This window comes from Pseudophryne corroboree, chromosome 1, assembly GCF_028390025.1.
Source record: "Pseudophryne corroboree isolate aPseCor3 chromosome 1, aPseCor3.hap2, whole genome shotgun sequence".
In the NCBI taxonomy this organism is placed as follows: Eukaryota; Metazoa; Chordata; class Amphibia; order Anura; family Myobatrachidae; genus Pseudophryne; species Pseudophryne corroboree.
In genome coordinates this window covers 351087113-351110059 of record NC_086444.1, presented here as the reverse complement: position 1 = coordinate 351110059, position 22947 = coordinate 351087113, and the positions used below count along the sequence as shown (strand labels likewise).

At 44.2% G+C, this 22947-nt stretch overlaps 1 protein-coding gene across 9 annotated transcripts in view; it reads right to left on the bottom strand.

Moving 5' to 3' along the window:
* ARVCF (ARVCF delta catenin family member) overlaps positions 1-22947 on the bottom strand; it is a 1509311-nt gene that overhangs the window by 749518 nt on the left and 736846 nt on the right. For all 9 annotated transcript variants that reach the window (XM_063964728.1, XM_063964731.1, XM_063964729.1 and 6 more), the window contains one exon: positions 16341-16429. The gene's annotated coding sequence lies outside the window, so the exon portion shown is untranslated. The remainder of the gene's footprint in view (positions 1-16340; positions 16430-22947) is intronic.

The window sequence follows — 22947 nt, the reverse complement described above, 5'->3', positions numbered from 1 at the left end:
ATATCAGTGTTTATTATTTTGGATAGTGAGCATTGTGAGACTCTGAAGGTCTCTGTGCCATAGGGACAGACATGGGTAGATTTCCTGTCTGTTCTCTAATCTTTTGTGCAATAAATTCACCTTAGCACTTACACATATCCAAACAGGTGTCGGCGTTGTCGATGGAGACACCCTCTCACACACATATTTGCTCTATCTCCTCCTTAGTGGAGCCTTTTACCTCAGACATGTCGACACACACGTACCGACACACCACACACAGAGGGGATGCTCTATTTGAAGACAGTTCCCCCACAAGGCCCTTTGGAGAGACAGAGAGAGAGAGAGAGAAAGAGTATGCCAGCACACACCCCAGCGCTATATGACCCAGGAATCACACAGTAACTTAGTGTTAACCCTGTAGCTGCTGTATATATTGTTTTTACGCCAAATTTATGTGCCCCCCCCCTCTCTTTTTCACCCTCTCTATCGTGCTTCTGCAGGGGAGAGCCTGGGGAGCTTCCTCTCAGCGGAGCTGTGGAGAGAAAATGGCGCTGGTGAGTGCTGAGGAAGAAGGCCCCGCCCCCTCAGCGGCGGGCTTCTGTCCCGCGATTTTGTGTAAAATTAATGGCGGGGGCTCATGCATATTACAGTGCCCAGCTGTATATATGCTGCTTTTTGCCAGGAGGTAATCAATTGCTGCCCAGGGCGCCCCCCCCCTGCGCCCTGCACCCTAGAGTGACCGGAGTGTGTGGGTTAGTGTGGGCGCAATGGCGCACAGCTGCAGTGCTGTGCGCTACCTCATATGAAGACAGAAGTCTTCTGACGATTTTGACGTCTTCTTGCTTCAACCCGCCGGCTTCTGTCTTCTGGCTCTACGAGGGGGACGGCGGCGCGGCTCCGGGAACGGACGACCAAGGTTAGGTTCCTGTGTTCGATCCCTCTGGAGCTAATGGTGTCCAGTAGCCTAAGAAGCGCAACCTAGCCGCAGTTAGTAGGTTTGCTTCTCTCCCCTCAGTACCACGTAGCAGAGAGTCTGTTGCCAGCAGAAGCTCTCTGAAAATAAAAAACCTAACTAAAATACTTTCTTATCAGCAAGCTCAGGAGAGTTCACTAAAATGCACCCAGCTCTGTCCGGGCACAGATTCTAACTGAGGTCTGGAGGAGGGGCATAGAGGGAGGAGCCAGTGCACACCAGTAGTACTAAATCTTTCTTAGAGTGCCCAGTCTCCTGCGGAGCCCGTCTATTCCTCATGGTCCTTACGGAGTCCCCAGCATCCACTAGGACGTTAGAGAAATCTGTAGTGACATGCTAAGAATGATGTAAATGGAGTCAGGAGCAGAGGCAGAACTCTGGGAGGCAACGGAGTCATCTGCCGCCGGGCTCCTGCTCTGAAGGGGGCACCTCTCCCATTCTGTGACACCAGTGAATTAAGTTAATTGATAGCTGTCGCTGTCTTTTCAGTTGCCGACTTCCTCACTGGTCCCTGCACCTTACAAATCACACCCTCTTTATTATACTGAATATACACATTTTACAAGTATCACACCCAGGATTAGAAACCACAACCTATTACACTGGAAGCAGGGCTGCTAGGTGAGCAAGCCCAGGTGGTGAAACGTACGTCCATTAACGGCCTGACGCTCGGACTTCCCACTGCAGGGGAAGCCGTGGCAAGCAGTCTGGGCACATAGCGGCTGAGCGGTCGAGCGGCGCTGATTAGAAGATACGGTATCTCCCCTTTATTTTTCTCACTCCTTTTCTTTTTCAGGGCGGCAGCCAGGTCATCGGTGGCGCATCCGGACCCTGCAAGGCCTCTGGGCATCAGGGTCCGCCTAACACCACTACGGTGGTACGAGCTACTGTCCTCTTTCCTTTCCACTCACGGCACAGACCGTGATCCCACTCTCATCTGTCCTCCGCTCAATCGATGAGGTCAGACAGCAGATGGGGTCATCGGACTAGAGTGCCCACTATGCCTTTCAGGATTTATTCACCCAGTGGACATTTCTTGTAAACAACCTAATATATTCCCTAACAATCTTATGTTGTTTAATAGTCTGGGCGCTGGTCACTTACTGTGATATGGCAGCAACCACAGCCTAACCCCAATGTACACATAATAGCTTCTTAATTTTTTGGCTGTCTGTATCAGCAAGAACATATTAATTATACTTGTAGTCATAAATTATATATAGCTATATTGCTGTAGAACTACATTAGGCGAACCCCCTTTCCTTTCTATTGGTCTTTTTTTCCACGGACTCTGGCTCCGGCCCTAGTGGCGCATTTGGATCCTGCAAGGCCTTTTTGGCATCAGGACCCATCTAACACCACGACGGGGTCTTAGCCTCTGTCTTTCTCATTTCATACGGCACAGTCTCTATCCTACTCTCATCTGTCTTCCGCTCATGGACGAGGGCAGACAGCAGATGGGATTAGCAGACTAGAGTGCCCACTTATATATATATATATATATATATATATATATATATATACAATTTTTTTTCCCCTGTCTTATTTTAATCAATTTCAAATCACATCATGAATAAGTGTTCATTACTCCAAAAGACATTTAGTTGCAGATTCTTGCCTTCTTAGATTAAACTGGCAATATTCCTGCAACACCCTCTTTAAATACGTTTAGGGGTTTTTATGTTGATTGCAGACTGTAATTTACATATAGGGTTATCTTCTGCATGACCCCATGGGACAAATGTGAAACCAATTTATTATATAATCACTTATGTTCTATGCATGGCTCAATACAAGTTTATGTGATCTGTTTGCACTTGAATATTTCCTGTTTATCAGATCAATGGTTACAATACACTTCAATTGTTACAATCAGTATTCAGGTTTTTGGAAAGGATACATGATTACTGTAGCACTGTAGATTTTGTCATGGATATGTAATAAGCACAGAAATTTATTTTTATTATATTGTGATAGATATAAGGAGTTCTGTTTTTTTTCATCCCTGGAAGTATAACATTATATGTATATATTGTAGGATGAGATAACCAAGGGTATATACCCATTATGCTTAACAATATAGTATTTGCTATGCCGCTTTTCTTCCGCTAAGATATTTGCCTGCATTTAAATATATGCCCAGAACAACGAATTACCTGCCCAAAACAAGACAGATTGATGTTGCCATGTATGGTATAATTACCTCTCATTTTAGAGTGATATAGAGCCAGGTATTCAATCTTTATATTATAGCCTAATATTTTTTCAAAAAGATATTCTCACCACTAGGACGAATATCACGTCCATCACTATGACCTGAAGGGGATCTATCAATTATTAAGTATACCCTATTCTTAATTTTTAGTTGAATATTGAGGAATAAAAGTTACGTTTTAACTATAAAATACATGATAATGAAATACACATAATTCACAAAAGAGTGCTCCAAATTATAGGAATTTTCTTTCCTTTGATGTGTTGTGGGCTCTACCTTACACATCAAATAATTTTGTATCTGTTACATAATTCCTGGAGCACCTCCAACAACGGATATTTTTTCCATTAGGATCTATCTATGGTTAGTTGGTTTTTGGTATCAATCACTTATATTGCAATATACATATATAATCTGGTGCGGGATAAATTCCAGTCTTTTTATTGACATACAAAGAGGACAGAGAGTGGACATACACGATGGAATGGTATTATTATTATTATTATTATCATCTTTTATTTTAAAAGTTGCCACAAAGGTTCCGTAAAGCCATTAAAATTGACTACAAGAAATGTAAGTACAGACTAATACAGACAGTATATGAATTGATGAATACATAATTACAGTTAGCATCATTATGTAAAGAATACACCAAAAAAAGGGTCCTGCTCATACAATCTATACTAGGGACCCGTCTCCTCTGGTCCCTAACTGTTTAAAAAAAAAGTATGAACAGCAGGTGCATATTATATGAGGCTCACCAAGGCCACTGCATGCTTATCCACAGCACAAAATCAGCAGTGACCAGGACCAAAAGGAGATTAAGGGATGGACAATGATGTATCCTGCCTGCACTGTCAGCCAATCTGTTCCTCAGAAAGATGGCAGGAGCTTTTCCTCCTCTGATTACTACAGGTACTTGTGCAACAGAAGATCTGGGAAGTGTGATCCTCGTCTCCTTCACTCCCACAATTATGCCACCTGAGACATAGGGGTCATTCCGAGTTGATCGCTCGCTAGCAGTTTTTAGCAGCCGTGCAAACACTATGCCGCCTCCCACTGGGAGTGAATTTTAGCTTAGCAGAAGTGCGAACGAAAGGATCGCAGAGCGGCTACAAAGTTTTTTTGTGCAGTTTCAGAGTAGGTCAAAACCTACTCAGCGCTTGCGATCACTTCACGTTCGCCCAGCCACGCCTGCGTTTTTCCGACCACTCCCTGAAAACGGTCAGTTGCCACCCAGAAACGCCCACTTCATGTCAATCACTCTGCGACAAATAGTGCGACTGAAATGCTTCGCTAGACCCTGTGTGAAACTACATCGTTAGTTGTAATAGTACGTGGCGCGTGTGCATTGCGCCGCATACGCATGCGCAGAAATACAATTTTTTTGCATCATCACTGCACAGCGAACGAATGCAGCTAGCGATCAACTCGGAATGACCACCATAGTTCTCATCTTCACTTATGGAAAGAACAACCCTGGATGTACTTAATAAATAGGCTATTCAGTGCAGGTTGATAAAGCAGATTTGAACTACAGGGGGTTATTCAGAGATGGACGCAGATCTTGCGTCCCGCAGCACGATCTGCGTCTATCTACTAACATGCTGGGGGCCACCTAGCACAGGGCAAGGCCGCCCAGCATGTGTGTCGGCGCCCTGCGAATTTAATTGTATCGATTAGAGGTTGACCCCTTCCTGCGCAGTCTGGCTGCGCAGGCAGGCGGTCCGCTGCCATTTTTTCCATGGAGCGGCTGGGTGTGACATCACGCAACCGCCCCAAATACGATCATGACATGCCCTCGTTCCGCCCACCATGCCCGCAAAATATCGAAGGGGTCGAAGCCCCCCCCAACAGCCGCTGCTGTTAATCACCTTGTGGCCGCGTTGCCGCATAGTAAAGCATCGCGCACTATAGGCGCTGCACATGCGCAGACCCCCTGCGTGCGAATACGCAGCTGCGTCCAAATCTGAATAGACCCCACTGTCCATTGCACCCAGGCTACAGGAATCTTGCAATCTACAATGGCAGCTCCGCAGACTAGCTAGCCACTGAGCCACTGGTGTTATCTCTTACTTCAGCAACCCATGCAGAGCACATTAGAAAATAAGTCACGTGTCAAATCAGATATATACAGAAGCAAGTCAAAGGAAAGAAGCGCAAAGACATCAAACTGTAAATAATACATTATAATAACAAACAAACCAAAGTCCTTCAATTGTATTTGCAGGATTTCACTTGCACTGCAATGTTTCAGCAGTAAAAAAAAAAAATCTGTCTACAAATTCTACATCATAGGAACACTTCAAATTTATCTCACGATAGGAATAAAGAAAAATATATTTTTTCACTGTGCCAAAATATTGCTTAGGACATGAAACTGAAAAGAGAAAAACTGCTCCAAGTGGCAATGCGACAAGACACAATTCTTCCAATGCTTGGATATTAGCACGCATACACTGGCTTGCTAATTGTAAGGGATCCGGTCTGAAGATCGACACTGTCTAGGTCGACCACTATAGGTCGACAGTCACTAGGTCGACAGGGTTGGAAGGTCGACAGGGTTTCTAGGTCGACATGTGCTAGGTCGACAGGTCAAAAGGTCGACATGAGTTTTTCACATTTTTTCTCTTTTTTTTTCTCTTTTTTATACTTAATGATCCACGTGGACTACGATTGGAATGGTAATCACCTTGCCCGAAGCATGGCGAGCGAAGTGGACAGTGGACACGGTGCACTAATTGGGGTTCCCGGTCACTCTACGAAGAAAGCGACACAAAAAGAAGAAAAAAAAATCATGTCGACCTTTTGACCTGTCGACCTAGCACATGTCGACCTTTCAACCCTGTCGACCTTTCAACCCTGTCGACCTCGTGACTGTCGACCTATAGTGGTCGACCTAAACATTGTCGACCTAGACACTGTTGATCTAATGATCCACACCCAATTGTAAGGTAGGCTCAAATTACTGAGTTACTGTATGTTTTCAGTAGTCAGAACGTTTAGTTTTGTGCTATGTGTATAAACACTCTATATTATACATATTCCAGAGTAGATATTAAAGTAGTAATCAGATGCAGCAAAAGTATGTGACGAAAGGGATCAGTACCTTGGGGACTGAGGTGTTAATCTTATGTAAAGTTTGTAACAGATGCTCACATGTTATCGCTCCCTACAACCAACATCTGCAGGATACTGAACATGTGTCAATAAACTAGAGAGCAGGGATTTTAGTACAACGCTCACAAACTCAGCTCCTCACTACTGTATATTAGCATTACTCAGCAAGCTATTAGCCTGGTATTTCCTCACCTTTACAAGATCAATGGTAGGCCACAGAAACAAACAGCATGCAAGGAATACACTCAAGGTAATTCCAGATTCATACAGTGCAGCCTCACTGCAGTTATCCAGTGATCAGTATACAGGCTATAATTTGTGCAATCAAAATTTATTGGATACGCACATATTTTTGCCCTGTGAATTTAGCTGGGTACACACTATACAATATATTGGACAATGTTGCGAACGGCAACAGATTATAACAACCATCTTATAATGAGTACCCCGAATAGCTGTATTGTCCCATTGGATGCTCTGCATGTGCTATTGTTACATGAAGCATGTAACTATGTATTTCGTCGATGGACGATGCATCATGTAGTGTGTACGGTGATACAGTCGTTACATCGCATTGCCACACCATTGTTTAGTTGAGTACCCAGCTTAACACAGATCTACAGAAACTATCTGCATGTAAGATATTATACCAGCCATAATGAAACTTCTTTATCCCATGTAAAGAAGGAAGGACTCCTTGGCGGGGGCATTTTTAAAGAAACATGGTATGATTTAAAGTTAATCTGGGTACACACTAGATGACACATTGTCCGATTCAGCAGATCGGACCGACGTATCGTGTACATCGTCTAATGTGTACCCGCTATGTCGTTGACTATGCATGCATGCAGGGCTGACGAAAGACATCTCTAGCGAGGGCCATGCTGCCAAATGCAGGATGGCTTCCGCCGGCGCTCTGTCACTGCTGGCATCTGCCGATACCACCCCCTGCTGTGTCCTGTCACCTGCGATGTCCCTGGGTACATACAATGTGTAGTGCACATGAGCAGGTCCAGGGGCGCTTACCTAGATATATTGCAGGCCCCAAGGAAAAAGTTTGAAAGGATCCCTACGTACCACTCAATGGCAAAAATGTATATAACACATGTAACTTTGACAGGGAAGGTGGGCCTCTCTCAGCTCTGGGACCCATAGCAGCTTCATGCCTGCACCTATGGTAGCTACGCCGTTGATCAGGAATATTGCTCTGGTGGCTTGTTACTGTTCAAGCAGTCCGCTATATACTCCCTGCTGTGCTGTGATTGGATGGACTGAGCAGATGACTGGAAATTGTTACTCCTTTGGCTGACTACCAATCAGATGACCTCTTCCAAGATGGCTGCGCTCACCGGACGGAACTGGTGGGAACACTCCATAGGGAATCATAGTAGGTAACCCTGCAGAGCACAGGGACAGTGAGAAGCCACTTTACAGACAAGGGAGCCCCAAAGCCTGTTCGCAACGGGGGTGACTAGCGAGCAGGTAAGATAACTGCAGCTGCTGGGACCTAACACCCTTTAGAATAGCAGGGAGAGTAAACAAAATTGTGCAAAATCCAAGAATTCTCAAAGATGCTTGCTATATAATACATATTTAAGTATACAAATGCAGTAACAATGAATATTAATCCTCCTCTCTTGAGTGTAACTGCTATATTATAAGACTCTAAAGCAGGGCTGGCCAAACCAGTCCTCGAGATCTACCAACAGTACACATTTTCCAGACCACCTAGCTGGTGCACAGGTGTAGTCATTACTAATGAAGATGTGCTGCATTCATTTCTAACTGACAATTCTACAGATCTCCAGGAGGCCTGGAAAACATGAACTGTTGGTAGATCTCGAGGACCGGTTTGGCCAGCCCTGCTCTAAAGCAAAGTTTAAGGTGATGATGGGAAGTGGCCTCCCATCTACCAGAATACCGGCAGCGAGTGCGCTCGCCACATATCGGGCCCCGGTGTCAAGTAAACCAAGTGAGTGGGAATTACGGGCTGGTGTCGTATTCCGGCTGCCGGTAAAATGTCAGCTGTCGGGATTCCGGCGTCGGTATCCTGACCGTCGGGATCCCGAAAGCCGGCATTGTGACTACATCCCGTATGCTGCTACCTGTTTTCTCGGAATGATATCCAATAACGTAAATAATCTCCATACAAATTGGTGGAAGAGGTTGGTATCAACTTTAGGAGTCATGACACAAATAAATAACATACAATGAGATACAGATATGTCCTCATACATCTTGCAACAGGAGATACCTGGCTTGAGTCAGCTGGCAGCTCTGCTAACATTGTGCATCTTTTTATGCCAAAAATGCATCTTATTTGTATCGCTGCGTGACTAGGATGAACAAGAAGCTTATGCTGATTAAAATCATATGCGGCATGCATAGTTTCTGACTATATTCTGTGTGATTTCCAGGAAAACACTGTAATACAGCATTTTGTATGCAGATACAGCTGCAGTCACACACAGAATATACTCATGCCACATATCATTTTAATCAGCATTAGCTGCTTTTGTGTCCTATTCGCATAGCAATGTGTCCTAAGCTGGGTACACACTACGCAATATTTTCAACTATAACAATAATTTTCACCCTTTTGAGCGATATCGGTTGTAATATCACCCAGTGTGTACGCACATTTACGATGCGCGCTCCTGCGGGTCGATAGAGGTCCTCTGTCATCTGTACATGTAGATCAATTTGACTATGTTGCTGACAATGCATGTACAGGACGGAGGTAGGTTGACATTACTGAACGATATTGTTAGCGGTATCGTCTACTGTGTACGCACTACCTCGTTCAGCTGGGAAGTTCATAGAGAAACACTGTGATATCGCTCATGGAGCATATTGTCTAGTGTATACCCAGCTTTAGAAGCATTTAAGTGGGATAAGTTGCATATAAAGACGGGTCCACTAGGAGCCACTGGCACTTTAAGAGTTTGAGAGTGTGGGCTGGCCGACACACGTCTAGCAGTAGCTAAGGCCGTGACAGCCTTCCATGTGAGAAACTTGACCTCAGCCTCCTGTAGAGGCTCAGACCAATCAGTTGGAGAAACTGCAGCACCACGTTAAGATCCCATGGTGCCGTAGGCAGCACAAAGGGAGGCCTTTCAAAAAGGTCTGAACCTCCGGGAGGGAAGCCAACTGTTTCTGGAAGAAAATGGATAGGGCCGAAATCTTGACCTTTACAGATCCCAACCTCAGGCCCATATCCACACCTGCTTGCAGGAAGAGGAAAAACCGTCCCAGTTGAAACTCCACCGTAGGAAACTTCTTGGACTCACACCAAGATACATATTTTCTCCAAATACGATGGTAATGTTTAGACGTTACTCCTTTCCTAGCCTGTATCAGGGTAGGAATAACCTTGTTCGGAATGCCCCTCGAGCTAATATCTGCCATTAAATATCCATGCCGCGGTAAGTCTTGATAAGCGAATGGCCCCTGCTGCAGCAGGTCCTCCCGAAGAGGAGGAGGTCTCGGCTCTTCTACCAGTAAATCCAGAAGATTTGATACCAAGCCCTTCTTGGCCAGTCCGGAGCAATGAGGATCGCCTGAACTCTTGTTCTTCTTAGGAGCTTTAGAACTCTTGGAAAGAGTGGAAGTGGAGGAAACACGTACACCAACTGGAACACCCACGGAGTCACTAGAGCGTACACCGCCACAGCTTGCGCGTCCCTCGACCTGGAACAATACCGCCGGAGCTTCTTGTTGAGACGAGAGGCCATCATGTCTATTTGAGGTACACCCCAAAGATCTGTTACCTCCGTGAACACCTCCGGATGGAGTCCCCACTCTCATGGATGGAGATCGTGTCTGCTGAGGAAGTCCGCTTCCCAGTTGTCTACTCCCGGAATGAAGATTGCTGACAGCGCCAATGCGTGTTTTTCTGCCCAGAGTATGAGTCTCTTTACATCCGACATTGCAGCTCTGCTCTTCGTTCCGCCCTGTCGGTTTATGTAAGCCACTGTCGTTACATTGTCTGACTGCACTTGAATAGCTCGACCTCGCAGAAGATGGGCCACTTGGAGAAGACCGTTGTAGACGGCTCTTCGTTCCAGAATGTTTATTGGTAGGCTGGATTCCAGGCTTGAACACCTTCCTTGGAAGGTTTCCCTCTGAGTGACTGCGCCCCAGCCCCGGAGACTTGCATCCGTAGTTAGAAGGATCCAATCATGAATCCCAAACCTGCAGCCCTCCAGAAGGTGAGGTAGTTGCAGCCACCAGACGAGTGAATTCCTGGCTTTTGGTGACAGACGTATTCTCTGGTGCATGTGTAGATGAGATCCCGACCACTTGTCCGGGAGATCCAGTTGGAAGGGCCGAGCATGAAACCTTCCGTACTGTAGAGCCTCGTAAGGGGCCACCATTTTCCCCAGAAGGCGAATGCACTGATGAACCGAAACCCGGGCTGGCTTCAGGACATCCCGGACCATTGTTTGTATCACCAACGCTTTTTCCCCTGGAAGACACACCCTCTGCACTTCTGTGTCGAGGATCATTCCCAGAAAAGACAACCTCCTGGTGTCACGCCGCCGCCCCAGGCCCCTTACTTACCTCTCCGGGCGCGCTGGTCCTCTCTGCGGCCGTCCTCGCTGGCGGCTCCCGTCGCTCGGCCCGGCGTCTGGGCGGGTGACGTCATCAGGCACTTCCCACCAACCAGCTGGTGGTGGGAAGTATAAATTCAGGCACCAGGCACTGCATCAGTGCCTGAGTATCATTAGTTCCCCAGGAGTGGTGATCGCCAGACTTCCGTGCCTCCGAGCATCTCCGTGCCTCCAAGCACCTCCATGCCTCCAAGCACCTCCGTGCCTCCGAGCATCTCCATGCCTCCGAGCACCTCCGTGCCTCCAAGCATCTCCGTGCCTCCAAGCACCTCCGTGCCTCCCAGCATCTCCGTGCCTCCCAGCACCTCCGTGCCTCCCAGCACCTCCGTGCCTCCAAGCACCTCCGTGCCTCCAAGCACCTCCGTGCCTCAAGCACCACAGTGCCTCCAAGCGCCTTAGCGCCTCCAAGCTCCTCGGTGTCTCCACGCGCCTCAGCGCCTCTTAGCGCCTCCAAGTACCTCAGTGACTCCAAGCGCCTCAGCGCCTCCAAGCACTTCAGCACCTCCCTGCACCTCAGTGCCTCCAAGCACTTCAGCGCCTACAAACACTTCAGTGTCTCCAAGCCCCAGCGCACGTTAGCGCAGTTGTGCCTCCAGCACCTGGTATTCTTCTCTGATTCACCAGCACCTTTCAAGTTCTGTCTTTCAGGAGACCTTCAGCGTCCACGTGTGCCTCCTGTTTGCCGACCTGATCCTGCATGAGGAAAACTTACATTCGGCCATCTCTGCTGCGGCCCAGTTGCGGTTCCTCTTCCCGGTCACCGGAAGAGACCCCTAGTCCACAACACTCCCAAACCAGGTCCGTGATACCTGGTCGGCTCCAAATGTGATTTTGGAAAAATCAGGATCCAACCGTGTTCCCTAAGCATATGAGTCGTGAGAACAATGGACTGCAACAACCTCTCCCTGCCTTTATCAGCAGATCATCCAGATATGGGATTATGTTCACCCCCTGTATGTGGAAGACAGCCATCATCTCTGCCATCACCTTGGTGAACACCCTCGGTACTGTGGAGAGGCCGAATGGTAGTGCCACAAATCGGAATGTGGAGGTACGTATCCTTGATATCCGAAACTCTCCCTCCTCCAGACATGAAATCACTGCTCTGAGAGACTCCATTTTGAATATCCAAATTGGTCTGGTCGAACCATCCGGTTTCGGTACCACAAAAAGGTTTGAATAATTACCCTTGTTTTGCATATGAGGTGGAAATGGGACAATGACCTGTGATTTTCCCAATTTTAGGATGGCTTCCTATAAGATAGCCCTGTTTGTCAGCAAAGCTGGCAAGCCTGAATTGAAGAATCGGTGAGGCGGGAGTTCTTGTAACTCCAGTCTGTACCCCTGGGACACAATATCCCGTACCCAGGAATCCAGGCCGGATTTCACCCAGACGTGGCTGAAATGTCTGAGTCTCGCACCCACCAGCCTGTCCTCCAGGCTTTGAGGTCCACCGTCATGCTGAGGATTTTGAGGAACCAGAAGCAGGTCTCTGGTCCTGGGAGCCTGCGGGTTCAAGCTTTTTGGATTTTGCCCGACCACCTCTAAAGAAAGTGGTAGAAGGCTTGGGCTTTTTTTTTTTAATCTTAGCGGTCCGAAAGGACTGCTGCACAGCTGAAGAAACGGTTTCTTCATAGAAGGAGTAGCAGAGGGAAGGAAAGGTGACTTACCTGCGGTTGCCGTGGAAATCCACGCATCCAGTGCTTCCCCAAATAGAGCCTGACCTGTGTAGGGTAGGTTCTCCACACTACTCCTGGATTCCGCGTCTGCAGAATATTGACGTAGCCAGAGTCCCCTGCGAGCTGATACCGACATGGAGGATATCCATGCAGTCAGTGTACCCAGGTCTTTCATGGATTCCACCATGAACCCCGCAGAATCCTGTATGTAACGTAAAAACAATTCAATGTCACTGCTATCCATTGCATCCAAATACTCTAGTAATGTGCCTGACCACTTTACTGTGGCTTTAGAAATCCATGCACAGGCAATAGTGGGCCTTAAGGCCATTCCTGAAGCAGTGTAAATGGATTTGAGCGTAGTGTCAATCTTACGATCAGCCAGTTCTTTCATTGCGGTAGAACCAGGGACAGGTAAAACCACCTTTTTAGACAGTCTGGAGACAGATGCGTTTACAATTGGTGGGTTTTCCCATTTTTTCCCATCTTCCTCAGGGAAGGGAAAAGCAACCAGAACTCTTTGGGATCTGGAATTTTTTCTCCGGGTTTTCCCAGGATTTTTCAAATATAGCATTTAATTCTTTAGAGGCAGGAAAGGTTAGCGGGTCTTTCCTATTATCAGTGAAGTAAGCCTCCTCAACCTGCTCATGTGTAGTGTCATTAATGTTTAACACATCTCTAATGGCCTCAGTCATGAGCTGCACCCCCTTTGCAAGGGATGCCGCCCCCTCAGTACGTCCCCATCACAGTCTGAAGTATCAGAATTGGTATCCGTGCCATCTTGCATAATTTGGGCAAGCGCACATTTCCGTGGGAACATGCTAGGGTTTTTTGCAGGAATAGGGACAGAGCCTGACCAAACTGCCATAGACTTCTTTAACACCTGAGTTTTAGTCTCAGTATTAGCTTCAACAATAGGAATCGGAGACAAAGCATTACAATTCTGTGTACATGGAATGGATCCCTCCTGAGAGGAAATCTCTTCTGCAGCATATGACACAGAGTCCCTAGACCTGGCTATGTGAGATAGTAAACACACACACACACACACACACACACACACACACACACACACAGAAATGTCAGACACAGTTTCTCCCCAAATATGCCACAGAGAGACACAGAGATTGGAGGCAACCCACACACAGCGCTTTTTAAGGTAGAACTAATGAAACTACCAGCGCTGTCTGTGTACCTTAATAGACTACACAGACTTCACACAGCCTCCACCTCCCTTCTACAACCCCCTGGTACCGTACAAGATAGCTGGAGTTGACTCGGAGGGACAGCTCTCCCTGTCAGTGCTTCTGCAGGTAGGAAGATGGCGCTGAACGCTGCTGGGTCCGCTCTGAGGAGAAGCCCCAACCCCCTTTCATGTTGCTGCTTCCCACTCTTCTGAAGATTATACTGGCCTGAGGAAAAGTGCTGGCAGTGATCCTGGGACCCTGACAGGCTTGTTGGTCAGTATAGGGTGTAGGCGCAGGCTCAGGGTGCCCCTCACAGCGCCGCACTATGTGCTGCTGAGCCCCGGAGTGCAGTTAGTACTGCGCTCCATACCCTGTTGCCACCATCTTCACACAGGCTCCCCGCTTGCCAGGGGGGGCGGTGACTAACTCGCCACTGATCTTCTGGCCCTGTAAGGGGGTGGTGGCATGCTACGGGAGTGAGCAATCCCCTGTGGCGGGGAACGTTCGATCCCCTCAGGAGCTCAATGTCCTGTCAGCAGAGATAGTGGCTCAGACCCCTCAGGGCAGACACTACTCCCCCCCTTAGTTCCACAAAGTTTAAAGTTAAAAAAAAACTCTGTAGAGCTCCCCTAGCTATGACCGGCTCCTCCGGGCACATTTTCTAAACCGAGTCTGGTAGGAGGGGCATAGAGGGAGGAGCCAGCCCACACTCATAAACTCTTAAAGTGCCAGTGGCTCCTAGTAGACCCGTCTATACCCCCCCCCCCATGGTACTAATGTGGACCCCAGCATCCTCTAGGACGTAAGAGAAATGTAGATTATTTTAAACTGATTATCACATTTTTACTAGAGATGAGCAGGTTCGGATTTACCCGGATCTTCTTATTGGCTCTCGCATGTCACATGTTTTGGTTAGCCACTGAGAAGAATCCGGAAAATCAGAACTTGAGTTAATTCTGGCGTTAAGAACTGAATAAATCCAAACCCGCTCCTTTCTAATTTTTACTAAATAGAGCTCTCAGGGCCTGATTCAGTGATTTACATAAATTTGATATTTACACCAACCTCCGATGTTTTTAGATCTGCACATGCACAAGAGCAGAACTACACATGTGGAGATCCTGCTCTGTGATGTTGCTCAGAGTGCCCCAAAATCCGCAGCATGATGATCTGATACGGTCTTCTGACGCAGGCATCAGATAACAGAAGCCAACACTTACTGTAAGATGCATCCTGGGGCTGTTGCATATTTTAGCACAGCTGAGCGTACAAGCACACATCGGCCCTGCTTCTAGCGAACATATAACAATCAGGCCCTCAATCATTTCTTATTTCCACATGTGCTTTTTTACTTGCATTTTTTAAATCTTTCTGCAACTTATTTCCCTATATTCTGTACATTCAAATATTTTAATATCAGCATGTGCAAAACCCCCCTTTGCACACTACTGCAAAAACAGCAATACAATAAAAGAAAGACAACATTGCAAAAACAAAACAAACAAACAAACAAACAAACAAACAAACCCCAAAACATAAAAATCAGTGCCAGTCTGTTTGATATGTCATTTTTCCCATACCGACACGAGGTGCAAAATGAACACAGACTTTAGTTAGGAAAAGGATAATAGTTTATTACATATTATGAGTTATTAAAACTTACTGCCTCTGGTTATTAATAAGAAAAAGATAAAGGAAACATAGTGCTGTCATCATCGCACAGAACTTTGGATTTCGCTTTACTGTATTCAAGCCACGAGGAAGGTTAACAAGCCGAAAGACTATCAGTCATTAATTATGCAGGTGTACATTGGCACATTTACATTTGTAACTGCTATCAGACATTCTGTTACAGTTACAGAGGCCAAACCAGGGTCCAGCAACCATAACTGAATAGGTATTGCTGAAGGTCATGCTAACCTAAAATATTGTCTTGGACAAGTCTGTTATCAACATACTAAGTAAAAATGTTATGGTGCATCATCAATATGAGAATGTGGCAGAGGATTTTGAAAACGATCTAATTTCTACAATTGTGATTTAGCTGAGATTTGTGCTAACCGTTGGAATGCAGCAGACTCTGGGGACTGCTTTGTAGTAGGCAAACTGAATGTTAAATAACTTGTGTCATTATTTTGTTTTAATTGACTTGCAAAATGAAGACTTTTGTTGCATAATATCACCCTGACATAGTCTTTTATTTTATTTATTTCATTGGGGACTATTCTACATCAGTTCCATGCCAAGTATCATGCATTCAGGTCCCAACACATTTAATGGCTTCTGTATTCAGAATCTGAGCCAAAACAGCATGGGATTCAGAGACACACAGCAGTAACCAGTCTCAATGAAGATACAAACGCTTGTCTTTCACCTTGCACTATGCTAGAGAGAATGCTAATAGCCATGCTAAGGAAACAACAGAATTGTGCAGGTATCTTGAAACAGTGGTAAAAAAAAAGTTCACTTTTACTAAGTTTATACCATCGGTGGTGACAACGGTCAATTGTGGGGCAGTAGTGTAAAGACTGCGAAGCTGGTGTCTGAAAGTGTGCATGCCCTTGCACTTACCGAAAGCTGCAGTGGTAACAGGAAATGTTGCATTATGTGCTGCCTGTGATGTCAGGGTGCGGGAGTCTACAGCCACAGGAAGAGGCCACCTATGAAAGAATGAAACAGATAAGTGATAAGAAACAAAACAGTTCAGATGATTTTGTTGCATTGATAAGGCATTTTATTGTGGAATACAAAGCAGATGATTTCATAACTAAATATACAGTGGGTTACTAATGTCATCCATGCATGTGTGTGTAGAGACTGTGGCTTTCAAGAAATCGATTCATAGGGAAGTAAAACCATAAATGGAAATGACGCACTCCACTGTGGGGATAAAATACTTATTTAAAGTCCTAGTTTTATCAAAGGATCACCAGGACACACAAATCTTTAAATTCACCTGGTTCTTCTGGTGCAATACTCCAGATATTTCCTACCAGACATTTATTTTATAAAAAGAAGGACAAAAGAAAAAAAGCCTATAGCGTAGTATGTTCAAAGGGAGATGCTGTATAACAAAGAACTATAAATAGGCCCACATTTTAGACTGCACAAAGGATTTCTACTGTGTCGATAAACCATCACGTGACAATAAAAGCATGATCTCTATGATGCTCACATCAATGCTTACCTCAGTATGTATATTCCGTACATATAAAGGTATCTTTAGTCCTCAAATCCCTTGTGTGTGTTCCTCAGAAATGATAGCTTTATACATCACGTTCAGGATGCCCTCGGAATGTAACGCTTACAGGTATGCTGTGAGAAGATCCAAGATAATCAAAAGAACGGCTACGAGAATATACGAGATCTGTTATATGAAAGACACATATAACAGATCTCGTAAATTCTCGTAGCTGTCTCTTTGATTATCTTGGATCTTCTCACAGGAATACATACCCTACGACTGTACCTTTTTGGCCGGTTCAGTACTGTTTTTTGTTAATGGTCTGTAACAGCCAAAAAGGGCTTTGTACCCGGTTTTGGCATCTCCCAATCCTATTTATTCCTATGGGAGCGTTGCGGGGCCATGCCCCCTTTTCACAATTTTGTACTGGCTTTCGGCACAGCAGTGTTGGAGGGTATGGGAATATACTCCAAACCCAACTCCGAAAGTTATAAAAAAGCATCCTTACAAAGTCTAAACCAAAGTAAAACAAAGCATATTGAATAAACTCCACTACCACTGACAAAGTGAGAAGCAAGGGGCCTCAAAATTCTCACCGTATGGTCAGGTCACTGGTAAATGGCTGATGGTCCAAACAGCACACACTACCAATGCATTTCAACTATCCCAGTCTTTATCAAAGTGATGATGTTCACAGTTCAACCTAAAGATATTTATACCCTGTCAATTGGGACATAGTAGCAAAACCACTGGGTGGTATATATAATACTAAACTCAATACATTCTTACATTGGTATAGTCCTACTGTCTCCGATATAATTAAAAAAACGTTAAAAAGTACCTCGCATTGGAAGAGAAAAACTTTAGCGCAAATTGAAACACTTCCATTTATTTAATCTGCACATGCATTGCTATGGCAACTTGAGTACCAGCAATAGCATACAGCATGTGTTATTGTTACTGGGGCTGCGTGGAAGTGGCCTATAGTGTTTGGAAGCACTCCTGATGGATATGTACAGAACTTCTGGTATGCGTTCCAGCGCTATACTGGAAGTAGGAAGTCTGTGTTCCACAAGCTATAAAATCATCCTCTGGTGTTTTTAGATTGAATCTAGTATAAGAGTGGCTACAAAAATGTGGTCCAAATGAGTTCCATGCCTCAACACAATCTAAAAGCATTTAGTGCATTCCTAAAATCCATATTTAAAAATAAAGTGATCATACCAAATAGTATTCATAGGTCCCAGACTTAACTTATATAGTTACATAGTTAGTGAGGTTGAAAAGAGGCAAAATGCCCATCGGGTTCAACCTGTATTCTGTGTTAAGCTGTTCATATTATAATGCACCTGCTGAAGTAATGGTTTAGTACCAATTGACAACTATGATTCTTACCACTCCCAGCTATTAATGTCACTATGTTAAATGCTATAACCCTGGATACTTTTTCCAGTTAAAAATGTGTCCAGTCAATTATTAAATGCATTTACAGAGTCTGCCGTTATTACCTCCTCTGGCAGTGAGTTCCAAATCTTTATTACTCTTACCGTGAAGAACCCTTTCCTACGTTGTGTACAGAATTTTCTCTCCTCTAGCCTCAGTGAGTGCCCATGTGTCCTATACAGAGTTCTTTTAAAAAAACAAATCCCCTGCTAACGCCTTGTAATGACCCTTTACAAATTTAAAGATATTAATAATGTCTCCTCTTAGACGCCTCTTTTCTAGTGTATACATATTTAACCTACAGTAGAAAGCGTTTCCTCGTACTCTAGTGTCTCTAACCCTTTAATCAATTTAGTAGCTCGCCTTTGAACACTTTCTAGTTCCCCGATATCTTTTTTATAATATGGTGCCCAAAACTGAACACAATATTCAAGATGTGGACGTACCAATGATTTGTACAGTGGCAGGATTACATCCTCGTCCCTTGTCTCAATGCCCCGTTTTATGCACGCAAGCACTTTACTTACCTTTTTTGCTGCATTTTGATATTGTGTACTGTTATTAAGCCTATTATCTATGAGCACCCCCAAATCATTTTCCACCATAGGTTAATTGTTTATTCTAGATCAAAAGCCACATCTATATGGATGGGCATGTGTTATATTGTGCTCCAGTTCACTGTACGTGTAATATTTTATAGATGCACACAGAATCTATTCAGAGATCACTCACTGCTTTGCAGAGTGAGCAGCAGGTGATCAAAGGACCTCCCAACTGCCCCCCGCCCACGTGACACTGCTGTACATGGACAGTGTCCGAATAGCGGGACTGCCTGGCTGTATTCGGGACAGTTGGGAGGTATGACATAGGACCTAATTCAGACCTGATCGCAGCAGCAAAAATGTTCTCTAATTGGCAAAACCATGTGCACTGCAGGTGAGGCAAATATAACATGTGCAGAGAGAGCTAGATTTGGGCGGGGTGTGTTTGAACTGAAATCTAAATTGCAGTGTAAAAATAAAGCAGTCAGTATTTACCCTGCACAGAAACAATATAACTCACCTAAATCTAAATTATTGTTGTTGCTACTTATGCCGCAAAGCACCGATTATCGGTACTTTGCGCATGTACCGCTTTGCGCGTCCTGGTTTCTGCATCAGGCGACTTGCGCGTCCCCATGTTGTTATAGTACTGCATCACACAATACATAATGAAAGAATCACAGAAGATATGACATTATCTGCACCAATAGCACAGAGGCATAGTAAAAAGATAACAACGTCAAAATATAAATAGGAGAGGGAGATCTATGTTGCAAAACAAATCAAAAGCAGTAATACAGGGTGGGGTGCAGGGAGTAATTTGTAACATTTTTATATTCATATTATTTATTTCTTTTTACACTTACATAATGAGCTAGACACTTTGTGACTTTTTCATATTTATACGCGAATGCTTTAGCATGTGCGATTTTTTCTACTTCACGACTGTTGATATTAGCAAGTGAAGCGGTCACTCAAAAATGAAAAGAGACACCCACCGGAATGATTGCACATTCATTCGCAATTGCGTAAACATTTACAGCTTATATGCAAAAGTGAGGAACATCGGGTCTAAGGGTTGGCCTATGGCTACGCAGACTGGACATGCCAATAGTGATGCAGTCGCCATGTTTTGTACATACAAGCCAAGCTGGCAGCAGATATACACCCCAAAAGCGGCCATGACATGTCTGAATTTTTTCAACCACTCCCCATTATCATCTCCAAATGGTCACTTCCTGTCAATCACTTTTCCACTAAATCCTCATAGTAGGAGATCTGCATTTAGCTACCTACCTAAATGCATCTCTCGCACAAAGTCCTGCACTTCCTGCTTTTTCTTGTGCTTAAGGGGGTATAACCAATTACCCGCTATCCTATTTACCCTGATGCGGCGCGCTCCTCCCCCCGATGATGGCATTTATCAGGGATTAAGCTTCAGGTGCCTCAGGCCCCCAAAGTATAATCTGTGATAACTGTTCACCGGAGCTGCGGTAACACATGGGATCAGGAGCTTATCCCGGTTCCCATCTGTTATCGCATGATTGTGGGTACATTTTTGGCCTCTAATTGGATACTGTAATAATGACCATTGATCAAAAATCATGATATCAGGCTGTTAAGATGCGCCAAAAATGGATCGCCTCTAATTGGATACCCCCTTAGCCTTAATGAGTCATAAAGTTGTAATAAAGTTTCCTTTGTTATTAGGACTGAAGCGCTATAAAGTTAATATGCTGACACTTTATTGTATCATGTAGTTGTAACATATTCTTCCCTCAGACTAGGAGAAAAGCAGTGAAAGAACATAACTGGATTTTAGTGAGAAATTATCCAGCATACTAATAGACTAAAAGAACAACGTAATAAGACATAAATCCATGGAAAAACTACAACATGCTTTTAGATTTTTCTTTAGAGTTTAACGCCTTCGCTATTTTATAAATTTTTGCTTTGGTCACATTGCAACATGAATATCAGTAATTTATTTGCACAGAGCCCATGCAGATTATACCTCGTTTGTTTCAGGAAAAGGTGAACTTTAAGAAAATAGCATTTGTCTATTTATATCTCTTGAAACGCCAACGAAAATCCACCCAAAGTGGGCAAAACCAAAGTGGTTTCATAATGAAATCTGCGCTTTTTTTTTTTTTAATGAATGAATGAAATGCATAAAAGGTACAGTATAGTAATAATATGGTAGCCTAAGTCACAGCATTTGGAAAAGTACAAAACCTACCATATCATGAAGGCACCACTGTATTTATTGATACCAGGGGGTAAATTTACTAAGATGGGATGTTGCCCATAGCAACCAATAAGATACCAGGTATTATCTTCTAGAAGGTGCTAGATAAATGAGAAGCAGAATCTGATTGGTTGCTATGGACAACATCCCATCTTAAATAGAACTACCATTTTAGTAAATTTACCCCCAGGATGGGAGCGTTTTGGGCATTAGCACCCTCCCATCTCTGAACTCCTTTCTGTAATAGATTGTTTTACTGTATTGTCTAGTGATCACCACACAATAACATAGTTATCACCTCTTCCATATATACAATATTACAATGTCTCTGTACTGTACAGTAGCCCTGTTTGCTTAGAATAATGCAAATATACATAAATGTATGTCATATAAAAGTCTTTACGGAATTCACATGTAACATCCTATTAACCCCTTCGAGCATGTACACAATTTCATGGGTACCTTTTAAATCTTTTCATATTTTTAAGAGCAGAGGAAAAGCAATGAATGGAATTTTGCAGCACTGTAAAGTATATAATGCTATGTGACAGAATGATCAGAAGACACCAACAATGTGTCCTAGAATCTCACTGTAATTTAAATCAGCCATAAAATGTATTTTATTCATGTCACTTTTTAGCATTTAATAAACAAGTTTTTGCTTCTAATCTACTGGCTAATGCAGTATAACTGATTTTTGCTTTTTATGCAGACATGGAAGCAGTCAAGTGGTCCTTCAGCTGTTGACAGGTTAAAAAAAAGCAAAACATTCCTAGCTAAATAAGCCCGCCTATGTTCAGCACAGGAAATTTCCAGTGTGGTTTCAGTCACAAAGCAGAAACATTATGCAGTATGTTCACATCGTCACAGTTCAAAGGAAATTTGCATCCAAAATATGGAGATGCCTGTGAGGTAGAGAACAATATTCAGAAAAGATTATGGCTGATGTTTAAACTGCACATAGGATGGGGGAATTTACAAGCCGCTCTGGCATATGAAAACTAGATTAAAACATAGTAAGAAACTATCTATATTATAATAGGGTTGATATAACAACATCAAATATCAGTCAAATGCAGATGTTGAAGAGGACAGGCAGAAGTGGTTTGCCATTGCATCTTTCCTGGTACTTTTATGCTTTAGCTCATTTTTCATTTTTGTAGAGTTAGACGCATTGGTTTTATTGCACAAGATACGCATTTACTTTCTGCGCATTCGCACAAAAAAATACTTAAAACATACACATACAGTATGTCTGTATCGTGTTTTTTTCTTATCTTCAACTCCAACTTACAACTCTTTAAGGTTGGCTAGGCGGTACCACGAGAAGAGGAAGAGGACAGTAAGGGGTGTTCATGTACTTGTGACTCAAATAGCCATAGCTCAGAGACCCCAATTGTGTTTGTGAAGTGACCTCCATCTGATAACAGGGTCAAGAGATCAATCGTGCCCTGTTGTAGCAAGAGTGCCATGCCCTGTTATGAATACTGGTACCTTCTATAGAAGTTGCGTGCTGCTGCACCCTGGAAAGACACCTCAACTTTGGAATGTGGCTATGTCTCCCTACCCCATCTTAGCACCTCTGCCTGATACCAGTGGTGGATTTCCCAGTAGGTACGTGCCTAGGTTTTCAGGCATAAAACAGTGTAAAGAGAGAGCTTCCCCTTTAATTAGTGTGAATGTGATACACAATAGGAAGCAATGAGGAAGTTCTGTTCGATTTTGCTAGGTATTTTAATGGGGATTTGAGGTTCGATTTTG